A 12132-nucleotide genomic window follows, 5' to 3' on the forward strand; every position below is an offset into this window, starting at 1 on the left:
TAGCTTGATCTTGACTGTGTTCGATTCTCAGCTTTAATGTCAGCATACCCAATAAAGGCAAGCTCTAAAAGCATCTTTATCAACTTTTTATTCTATTCTCACCTAATATTCAAGATTTTCAAAAATAAACTCTATCTTCTATTTTTTGTTCTGTTGTTTTGGTAAAATTGCAGTATTGCTGCATGGTGATGAGGATGAATATAGACTGCAATGGTTGTTACAGGAAACTAAGGTCAATCCTCCTCAACATGAAAGGTAAGGTCTTAATCATTAACAACACACAACCGCATAACATTCCGTTTATTTCGGTGAAAAATGTCCTTTGAAAAACATTTTTCGTTGGTTCCCTTTGTCATGTTGGTCACAACCCTTTCAATTGACTTAATTTTGACCATTAGTTTTAGATTGTGTTTATTTGGTTCAATTGACAATGCCATTAGAGTTTTTTGCGAAAAATAATCATTGAATTGGTTGAAATTAACTCATTGAATTGATCAAGTTTACAATTTTTCCTCTAAACACGATACATGCAGCTTATGTACGCATTTGTCATAGAATAATACAAACAATTATAATCACTTTGACTAAATTGAGGCAAAATCAATAATTAAGAGTCAAAATTAAGCTAATTGAAATTACATTAACCAAAATGACATTAGGGTCAAAGTATAAGGACTATCGGTGTAATTTATCCAAAATATTTCATTTGTGCGAAAAACATTTTCTAGACTGAAATTTTATCAACGCCACCACAAAAACCATCACCTCTACCGTCCTACCACCACTATCACCATCACCACCCTACCATCATATTAGTGCGTTTTCTATGAAGATTATTTTTAATAGAAAATTATTTTCTACTAAAACAAACCGAGTAATTGATTTTCTTGTCTGGTAAATATATAATTTGTTGAGTAAAACAATTCTTTTGCTTGTGAAACAATGCTAAAGAAATAGAGACACACTTGATAGAGAAGCAACACTGCAGGGTGTCTGTGTGCGGGAGATTTAGACCGTCCGATGTGACTATAAAGATAAGGAAGAAAATGAAACGCAGAGTCGAAATCTTGGACATTCAAGAAGAGTCCGCCGGCACTGGCTTCTAAGATGATGTAGGTCAGAATCATCATATGCAAACACAACAACCCACAAGTTTCTTTGTAACAACACATTGCATGAGTTGGCAAGGATAGATGATGATATGCCTTCACATTTTGGAGGGGAGATATTTGTATATAGCACCTCCAAAATGATTGTACATATCAATATGGAGTATATGATTTAGGGACATATGTATGATGTATTCAAGAAAAAACACACAATGTAAGTAAGTTGTTACACGGATTTTTTTTTCATCATCTTTTTCCTTTTTAGATCATCTTCAGCTATTTTTGTTTTTTTTTTTAATTATTTATTATTTGTTTTTATTTTTAATTCAGCTGATTTATTTTTTAGTGATTTTGGTAATAAAATTGTGTCAATTTTCTAAAAACCATTTTAGGCGATTTTTTTGAAAACAAAATCCATGACAGAGAAAAAGCAGCCAATTTTTGTAAGAAATTTTTATAAAATTTGACTTGTTTTTGTTTTTACTGAATTTTTTTTATTATTTTAAATTGAATTAATTTTTTTTAAACTGCTAGAAACATCTAGTAGAGATGAACTTAAAAAGTACAAATATTTAACTCAAAATTAAAATAATAATAATAATAATAATAATAATAAAAAATAAGTTAAAATTTTAATTTTAGGAGCATTGTTGTCTTTTATGCTTGATAAAACAAGAAAAGAAGTTCATGGGTTCAAAAGAATACCATTTTCTAATTGTTCACTATTTGTCCCTAGATTGTTTTTAGGGGAAATTGCAATTCAATGCAAGTTTCCATAACAAATTTCAAATGAGTGGTAAAATTTATTAGTTTTAATAATTGAAATGATAAAAAAAAATTTAGGTAGCGTTTAGCTGTATTTTGTAAATGTGATTTGAGAGTATGAGTTGTATTTTGAGTTTGTGTGTTGTGGAATTATAATTTGAATGTAGAAAATTTGTTTGGTAAAGAGTTTTGAAAATAGTTTTGGAAAAGAGGTTTGATTTGAGTGGGGAATTATTGATGTGACATTTGATATGTGATACAAAAATTTACAACTCATAACTAAACATACAACTCAAAATTATTTTAAAGCACATAAAAAATTTAAAAATTTTCAGAAAATATTTTCCCAATTATGTAAATCAATTGCAAAAAAAAAAAAAAAAAAAAATCTGGAAATCAGCCGGACATCCGAGTGGACATCCGGGTGGTCTACCGGGTGGACAAAAAAGGCGCATGTGCATCAGAGTTCTCTCTGCAGAGTGTAGAAAATTGATTTGAAAACGAAACCAAACATCATGCTCCAACACACGGGTAGAAAATTGATTACAGAGCACAATCAAACAGAGCCTTAGTGTTACAACTGTATTGCAATCTCTTTTTTTTTTTTTTTTATTGTAACCTACGAACGAGATCATTACAACAAGTCATATCAATTATATCAGCACTTGAAGAACTGTTCTAACTGAGCAAAATCATGACTTTTTTAAGGAAAAACTAAAGGTGCTATGGTTGGTGGCCCTCCTAGGACTGTACTTTTATGATGTATTTAGTTGAGAGATTTATAAAAAATTTTGAAAAAAAAAATTAAAATATAAATAAAATATGAATAAAATATATTAATATTTTATTTAATTTCACGTACCTTTCCTGTTTTTCTTTCTAAACTTCTTCCCAAATCTTCTTATCAAATACAATATTGAGGGAACTGAAGCTCTTAGCATGGACATTTAGGGTTGGTTTGGGATGTCCTAAAAAAGTGTACTTTTTGACTTATTGGTGGGTTTGGGTTGGGTTTGATGTGATGTGTTAGAGAGGTGATGTGATTTAAATAAGATGATGTGACTTAAATAAGATAGTGACTTTTTGACTTATTTAGTACATGTCAAACTAGCCCTTAATCATCTAAAAGTAATGATTGACATAATAGTGGGAATTCCAGCTTACACTAACGGTGGGTACGATTAATTTAGTAATTTTTTAGTTATTTAGTTAAAATATGAATTATAAAAAACTAGTATGTTTGAGATAATTTTTTGACTTTTTATGAAAAGATGTGTAAAAAGTAAAGAGAAAAGAGAGTCTTTAACTTTTTTTGTGTGATTGTTGGCTATTTAGTTTTTTTAGTGATTTTTTAACTTTTTAACTAAAGAAACTACTTGCCAAACGAGGCCTAAGTACTTAGGCACTGTTTGGGAAGACAATTGTAGGCTAGTTTAGCCACTATCGTCCAAAATAGGCTAATTTAGCCACTACCAGACAAAAGGCCTTCACATGGTGATGATACAACCCAGGCTAGGGTGATTTTACAAAACTATCCCCCTCTCACAGTTGCTTCACACCAACACCACGTGAAGGCCTTGAGATGAGACAAACTCAACACTTGAGACTAAACACTAAGGCCTCATTTGGAAACAGATTAATTTAGTAATTTTTTAGTTATTTGGTTAAAATATGAGCTATAAAAAACTAGTATGTTTGGGATGATTTTTTTGATTTTTTACGAAAAAATATGCAAAAAGTAGAGAGAAAAGAGAGTCTTTGACTTTTTTGTGTGGTTGTTGGCTTTCTGATTTTTTTAGTGACTTTTTGACTTTTTAGCTAAAAAAAGTACTTGCCAAACGAGGCCTAAGTACTTAGGCACTGTTTGGGAAGACAGTTGTGGGCTATTTTAGCCACTATCGTCCAAAATAGGCTAATTTAGCCACTACCAAACTGTTAGAAATTGGGCGCCCATGTGGCATGACCCTTAGAACCTTTTGAACCTCATCCAAATGGGTTTTGAATTTGAATTCAAACCTATTTGGATAGCCACTCAGGATATATATCTATCATATCATGATATGGATAGATGATATAGATATCAGATATTATCTCATTTAACAAATGGATAAATGAGATAAATAGATTATATATCTGATATATGGGATATGGGTGATTAAGTGGAAAAACAACGTATGTTTGTTTTTTTTCAAGATACTGACTCTCTCTCAAAATAACGATCAAAGCCATTTGCACTGTGGTTTGTGTGGGTGATATTCAATATTGTAATATCACTTCACTGCTGGGTTGATTGACTAGATTCAGGAAGCACGTGATTTATCCACGAGGTTTTAGATCAATAAAGGTATGATCTAAACATTTTATTCCGCTGCATGTTTTATACTTTGATTTACATTGGTATCAGAGCCATTGATGGATATATTCGTGTTTCCTTTAATCATGCGTATATTTTTACATGTGTATGTTTACATTATATACATTAATATTTTTAAAGGAGGAAAAAAAATCTACTTTGATTAGATTAAGAGCATAAATATTTTTTTTATGTTCATTAATGTCTTTTTTTCATACCATAAACGGTTTTATTTTGAAAAAAAGAGTCCGGCAGTACAAAAATCGGACCAGAAAACACCCGGGAAGGCGGCGCGTGTGATTCACGCGCTGTATGACGCCTCCCAGCAGCGCCGCGCGCCACCACGCGCAGCCACGCGCTCCCACGCGCCGGATGCCCTGCTGACGCGCCTGCACGCGCCATCACGCGCGCGTCGGCGGCGCTGTCCACGCACGCGCGCCGTCCGTTCCTCGCACGCGCGCCGCGTGTTGGAGCCGAGCGCCGAGCCGCTTTTGAGCCGTGCGTCGAGCCGGTGCTGAGCCGCGCCGTTTTCCTCCTGCGGCTTGGCTGCTTATGCCTTAGGCTCTGTTTGTTTGTTTTTAATTCTGAATTGCGTTAATTGGCCATAATTTATTCGTTATAGCTTTGTTTTAAGCATGGTTGGTACCGTTAGACTCAGAATTAATTTTTCTACATTTTGAAAAATTTTGAAAATTTTATGAAAATAAAAAATATTTTTCCTGAAATAATAATGCATTATTTTTGCTTTAAAATGCATCTGGTGTTGCATGATTAAATTTCTGGGGCTGAATTTTTTATTGTAGACTATTGATATAGTTTACTATTTACTGGTATAGTTATAGCATTTTATCAGATTCTGAAATATTTATTTTTGATTTTATGTGTGTTTATTAGTTATTTAAAATTCCAGAAAATACCAGAAAATTCCAAAAAATTTCAGGATGATGTACTTTCTGTTATGGCATAATTTAAATATTTAATACAACATATTTTTTTTAGAGTTTGTAATATGTTGTAATTAGAGGAGCATGATTATTTATTTATTTATTTATTAGAATTCCATTATTAAATGAATATAGCATGAGTTATTTGTAAATTTACATTAAGATGCTATTGTATGGAATTTATCATGCTTTGTATATGCCATAGTCAGTGGGAGGTTATTCGGTTGAGAGAAATCTTTGTAGATTAACTCCCGAAAACCAATATTTTGCGCATAAATTAAATTAAATTTTGGATAATTGTCATCTGTGGCGCAAGAGATGATTACGAGCATAGCGGATTTTCGATCTTGCGGCTTGTGTAATATTGTCACTATTTAATTTAGTTTTTTGCGGCAAAATTATATTATGCTAATCAAATTAATCCCAATGCAAATTTCTCTCTAAATTGATTTAACTTATGGAAGTTAATTTGATTGACCTAGACTTAGTAGAGATGTTCAAATGTGAACAAACTAATCCCATTCTTTAGATGAGCAAAAGTCTTGGAGACTATAGGTCAAACCTTAATTGAGCCAAAGTAAGGAAACATGACTCAAAGTCGCCGTGGTTTTGGTGCCTTGTTTGGCACAATAAAAACTAATGTGTGCGCTATGGTTAGTGGCATACTACGTAGTTTTGGTTGGCGAGTTTTGGAGTTATGAAATTAGTAAGCCCTCAATAGATCAGTATATGATCTTGACTAATGAGCTGCGCGAATTGACTTTGTAATTTGATTTGTAAATAATGTTACATCATTGGATGAAGTAACATTCAAGAGTCACGTCATCCAAGAAATGCGAGCTTAAATAAATTAGTCATTAAGTGTAAGACGAGTAGCCAGTATGAGCAGTGTTTTGCTCTCTACCCAATTATTGGGAGTTGGATGGAGCAAAATTTCATGCACTATAATAGTGTGCATTGAAATATCACGTGAAGTTAAAATATTAGCGCTTAGAAGCTGCAAAATCTATTAACACTAAGTGAAAAGATTAGCGCTTAGTAGCTGCAAAATCTATTAACACTAAGTGAAAGGATTAGCGCTTAGTGGCTGCAAAATCTATTAGCATTGCCAACTTGTCTAAGTCTGGACACTTACTGTTTCTACACTTGAGTGTGAGACATGAAGAGGGGCTTCTTTGTATAATTCCTTAGCTAGGCTAACGTTTTTTAATAACATTTAACACTAAGCGCAAACGTTGCGGCATAGTGATGAAAAGGTCAAGGCCGACAAGGTTGTTATGACTCTAAGAATTTGACGCATCACTTGTGAGAGCATTGTGTTGAATTAGACTATTTAGCCTAATTCGCGCTTAAGTTACTTTGGAGCTGTCATAGTTGATAGCTTATTCTCTTCTTTTTGTGGATAGTAGAATTAATTGCAAGTAACTATGAAGCGAGAAATAGATATGGCAAGATGAGTATCGTCATCTTTCAACTAGATGCAGTAAAGTGTATGGAGAATAAAATTAACTTGAAGGTGCAGGGAATTAGCACTTACTAGTTAAATTTGAGACTTAGGCGCACTTGATATCTCCATGACATCCCTTTTATGATCTAGTGAATATGACTTTGTCGTGAGTCATTACCTAGTTGGGCCTAAACCTTTAAAACTTGTCTTTGAGAACTCACACATTAAGATGATTGGAATTAGTTTATGACATTGGTCATGAACCAGTGGCTTATTATACTTAATCACATTAATGAGATGATGACATGATGGTTTGAGTAGGCCTTCTCGAGCCCACTCGCTTATGACATCCTGCTCTCATGTGAATGTGTAACTTTGTTCGCAATGGGTGCGCACAAGTAAGTAGGAAAGCCGTAGAAGGTCATTTGTATTGGCGCATTTAGTCCACTATGATATTTGTGACTAGATATGTGTGAGGGTATGATAGCTAAGCCTCAATCTCGACACATTTATAGATTACGATACGCATCTGAGTCAAGACTATTTGATCTCCCATAAGTCAAAAGTTTTGAGATGATTTTTGACATTGCACATATGAGGTTGAGATCAATTAGATAACAACTTTCATGCTTTTAGTTTTGACCAAGGTGGCGAATATCTATTTGAGTTATTTTTTAGAAAACTCTGTGAAGAGAGATGGGTGCTTAGAAAATTGATTATTCCTAGTACTCAACAACACAATTGTGTAGTAGAGATAAGGAATTAAATATTGTTAATGATAGGTGGATAATGGCGCAAAATGTTTCCCAATTGGAAATTGCACTAGTTTGTTGCCTATATCCCTAACTAAGTGCCCTCCATATCAGATTTTACACTCCATTTTGAGTAATGGGTTAGCGGAGAGCCATCTATGGGCGATCTGTAACCGTTAAGCAGCTTATCTTTATCTTACTTCTCATAAGATTGCGAAGTTTAGACCTAGGGTTCTATAGCGCATTATTGTATGCTGTCTTGTAAACACAAAGGGTCGTGTGGCGCATTATTGTATGTAGTCATGCAAACCCTCCGGGTCATGTGCATATAGGTAAGCAGCTTTGTGGTAGTGTAACTAAGTCACATAAAGTTTTATTAGTAAAGGTGACGTGAATAGAGTTTTTGGAACTCTATAAGATGGAGAATTCCAAGCATAGCGCTCTATGTAGCCTAGTTGAGAATGGAAAGAAATTTCTAATATCCTAGGGACAGTGGGAGCGATGTGCCTACTAATGGATTACTCCATTAGAACAGAATACTCTACATTCTTAGTTGCGTGGTAGCAAATGTGAAAATTTTCCACGTCATCACTGGGTGATTGAGAGGGAAACATTCATGATTGCTCCGCAAGATGATAAAGAGCCTAGGATAATACCAAAGGCTCTAGTCCCATGTTTTTAGAAAGTGGATCAATGTTGCGCAGTTTAAGACAAAGTCTTTGAGGATTAACCATTTTTATAATTTGGTTGACTTTCCATTATGGCAAAACTGTTATAAAGTTATGCGTAATTTGGATAGTCATTGTTGAGGCATAAGGCTCGCTAGATACCGAATGGTCGCACCATTGAGGAAAGTGTAGACCATGAGAAGACTTCCTCCTGGGGAGTGAGGTTATTTTGACTTAGGCTATGATTGACATAAGTTCGGAACATTGATTTGTGGACATTGTGACCCGATTTTTCATTAGAGAATTGGATAAGTAGATCCGTAAGGATTTACCTTCTGCTTTTATGGTGAAAAGTTAGGAGCGCAAAAGGTTGCTGGTTCCAATAAATCTTTTACAACCTAAAGCAGTTATCCAAACAGTGGTTCTTAGATTTCGTCAAGCCATGATAGGCCAACGATGATCAATGAAGACCACTGAGGCATGATCAATGGTCCAAAAGAAATTTTTTCCTTACTTAGTCATTATGAGCCAGGAATTTAAAAGGTTGTCGCCACCTAGGGTGGGCAGTCCTCCATTTTAGATATAATGGACATGGGTGATATAATTCATATGCTCGGATGTACGATCCTTAGGGATTGTTTTTAGGAAAATTCTCGGTTTGTCTTCGATGACTTACATAAGGAATATCCTAGAACGATTCTAGATGCAAAATTGCAAACCCATTGACTTACCTATCGGTAAAAGCCAGAGCCTTAGCTATTGAGTGAATCCTCAGATTGTCTTTGGGAGAAACAGATGACCTATATTCCTTGATCTTTTCCTTGTTGTGGGAGCCTAAAGTACGCTATGTGGGCGTATTCGGCATGATAAGTGTTATCTTTGATAAATGGTTAACTGAGTTGTTTAGACATTGACCTTGCTCATTAGACTGTGGATAAAATGCTTTATTAGAAGCATATTAATTTGCTCCTTGTAAATTTCAATGCGCTAGTTGGGCGCATCTGCACTAGTTGGGCGCATTAAGAATGAACGCAAATTGGTCACCAAAAATATCTTTAGAGAGGTTATTGCGTAAGAGGTAGTGATCTTAAATCATTTCATGTGAAGCGCACATGGTGGATTCCGTTGTATATACTTATCACAAGAGGTGCTGATAAGGCTTATGTTTGGAATCTATAATTGCGCAAGCTGTGGTCAATTTTTTTAAATCGATCACTTATTTTGAGATGATGGGATGTTGACACTATTATGGTTTGTGTCATAATGATTAGCAAATGATGATGTCAGCAGGCAAGATTGGCTCACTCACACGAGCAATCGCCCTTGGCGCTTGGGAGCGAGCAAGGATGAGACTGGTGGTTTATTTTTATTCGGAGCCAAGAGAGGCTTAAATCATCCACTATGTATGTCGCCTTGGTTATAACCAAGATGAGGTGGTGTTAAGGACCAAACATGGATGTTAGTACCCACTTTCCATGTTGTGTCTGTTATGATTAGCCAGATTCGAGATCTCATTTGGTGCCTAGAAGGCGAGCAAATAGAGAATTCGGGTTAGGCGCTAGAAAGCGACTAGACTAATATCTGTACGGTGTATCGAGTATGACGTCACTCTTTATGGAAGAGTTACTCCACCGTAGCATGTATTCATACTATATGTGCTTGGCGACCGAGTAATGAGGTGAGAGAATGGATCCCTACTTCCTCACCGTGTGAGTCTTACGTGTCATTATTGATATGACTTTCATTTATGTACCCTTTTGTGACTTTTGACTATGTCATAAGGTAAGGGGTTGATGTTCTGCTACTTTGGTATGTTGCCTGCGGTCATGCATGATTCGGCCTTAAGGGACATCACTGGGAAAGCGGTCAATCCTAAACTAAATGGCATGAGTGCAAAGGGAAGATCATCTAGTATTACACCACTGTTGTATATTCATTGCCGGCAACTCATATCGCTCTGTATGAGAGGCGAATTGAGTGTGAATATATTGCAAGAATTGAGAGGGTCAAACATGCTCTTTTTTTGAGGGATTAGAGATGTTTTTTGGATCGGTGTAATTAGATGGGTCTGGGGTATATGAGACACTATTTCTTTTCTTTTTTGGTTGATGTCTCTATGCTGGCTCATTTTGAGTTTCTAGTATAGAGCTCCCACATGCAGGTGTTCTCAGCAGTCGCACGGTGCAGTGGCTAGTATGAGATTGTTTATTTTTGGGAGATTGAGATTGAGACGTGGCAGTGTCATGCCAACTCATGTCCGAGTGGGAGATGTTAGAAATTGGGCACCCATGTGGCATGACCCTTAGAACCTTTTGAACCTCATCCAAATGGGTTTTGAATTTGAATTCAAACCTATTTGGATAGCCACTCAAGATATATATCTATCATATCATGATATGGATAGATGATATAGATATCAGATATTATCTTATTTAACAAATGGATAAATGAGATAAATAGATTATATATCTGATATATGGGATATGGGTGATTAAGTGGAAAAACAACGTATGTTTGTTTTTTTTTCAAGATACTGACTCTCTCCCAAAATAACGATCAAAGCCATTTGCACTGTGGTTTGTGTGGGTGATATTCAATATTGTAATATCACTTCACTGCTGGGTTGATTGATTAGATTCAGGAAGCACGTGATTTATCCACGAGGTTTTAGATCAATAAAGGTATGATCTAAACATTTTATTCCGCTGCATGTTTTATACTTTGATTTACACAAACAAAAGGCCTTCACGTGGTGATGATACAACCCAGGCTAGGGTGATTTTACAAAACTACCCCCTTCTCACAGTTGCTTCACACCAGCACCACCTCGCCCCTCTCCTCCCCCTATACACGCAACACTGAAATTTTGCAATTATTTTCGCACGCTGAAGTGAAGTCGGAGATTCGTCGAAAAGCTGAACGGCAAAGACATCTCGGCAACCTTGGCCAAGGCGATTGCCACCGGAGTAGCCACCTACGTCGTCGAAGAAGACTTGCGAAGCTTGCCAAAGCCAAAAGCAAATCCGACTGTTGTTTGGCATCTGCGAATCCGACTATAGTGTCATTGAAATTACGCCCAAAACCTCCTCTTTTTTTTTTTTGTTTCTTTTTCTTTCTAACTAAATTCTGGTAATGATTGTAGCCAATGCTTCTGAATTTTTTTTTTAATTTTTATTTTTATTTTTTCGTGAAACTGAAGATCAATTTATTGTTTTGGAATTCAGGTTTTTTTGCACAACCCTAGTTCTGTAAATTCTTGTTTTTATTTTTTATTTTTTGGGGCTTGTCGAATTATTATTATTATTAAAATTTAAAATTTAAATTAAAAAAATTATAATACACAGGACAATAAAATAAAAATAAAAATTACTATTATTATTATTTATTTAAATTTAAAATTAAAATTAAAAATTTAAAAAAATTAAAATACACAGGACAATAAAATAAAAATTATTATTATTGTTATTATGTTAAAATTAAAATTATTATTATTATTATTATTTTTTTTAAAAAAAAAATTTAAAATTAAAATAAAAAACACATGAAAAAACCATTTGCAAAAAAAAAAAATTAAAATACACAGGACAATAAAATAAAACCTCACTTTTTATCATTTTACAAAAAATGAAAAAAAATTAAAATTAAAATTAAAATCAAAATAAAAAAACACATGAAAAAGCCATTTACAAAAAAAAAACAAAAAAAAAAAACAAACTAATGTAATCAAATAAACAAATATTAAAATGACCAAAAAATATATTTGGGTTAACAATTCCATAGCACAACCGTCGCATTCATGATAAAATTTAAAAATAAAAAAAAATAAAAATAAAAATGACTAAAAAATATATTTGGGTTAACAATTCCATAGCACAACCGTTGCATTCATGATAAAATTTAAAAATAAAAAAAATAAAAAAAAGGGTAAAATGAGTAGTGACGTGTCGCGCTCAGCGGCACTGTCAGGACAAAGTTTAAAACCAGGGGCAGTTTAGTAATATTACATATGGACACCTCAGCAAAAAGTCAAAAAACTAAAAAAATAAAAACACCTATCCCAAACTAGGCTTTTTAGCCCCATGTTAAAATAGTTA

General features: G+C 34.3%; 1 non-coding gene across 1 annotated transcript; it reads left to right on the forward strand.

Annotated features, from left to right (window-relative positions):
* On the forward strand, positions 1 to 1120 carry LOC114299763 (uncharacterized). The gene is made up of 3 exons (XR_014342767.1): positions 1 to 57; positions 174 to 255; positions 989 to 1120. It is a non-coding gene; the product is annotated as an uncharacterized LOC114299763 (transcript).
* The last annotated feature ends 11012 nt before the right edge of the window (positions 1121 to 12132 follow it).

Source organism: Camellia sinensis, chromosome 10, assembly GCF_055761805.1.
Source record: "Camellia sinensis isolate YWXY chromosome 10, ASM5576180v1, whole genome shotgun sequence".
Classification (NCBI taxonomy): Eukaryota; Viridiplantae; Streptophyta; class Magnoliopsida; order Ericales; family Theaceae; genus Camellia; species Camellia sinensis.